Source organism: Nestor notabilis, unplaced genomic scaffold (genome assembly GCF_000696875.1).
Source record: "Nestor notabilis isolate BGI_N333 unplaced genomic scaffold, ASM69687v1 scaffold13573, whole genome shotgun sequence".
Classification (NCBI taxonomy): domain Eukaryota; kingdom Metazoa; phylum Chordata; class Aves; order Psittaciformes; family Psittacidae; genus Nestor; species Nestor notabilis.
Window position 1 is genome coordinate 17,716 of NW_009922474.1, and position 309 is coordinate 18,024.

The following is a 309-nucleotide window of genomic DNA, read 5'->3' on the forward strand; positions in this document are numbered from 1 at the left end:
GGCGCAGGGAGCGGCGTGCGGCGGCGCAGCCGCAGCGCAGCAGAGGCCCGGGAGGAGATGCTGAGCCGTGGACTCCTGGTGTGGGGATGGTCTTCCCGGGTTTGATGGGAATGACCTGCTTTTAGAGCCGCGGCGCTGGAGGCTGCGCTGGCAGCTGAGCTCAAGGACGGATTCGGCAGGGCTGCTGCAGGGATCAGAGCGACTTGTACGTCTTCTCCCCTCCGAAAGCAGCCAGTGGCACACAGGGCAGTGCCTCACTGCACCCCATCCTCAGGGGGGCTCCCATAGCATCTCCAGGGGCTCCACTGC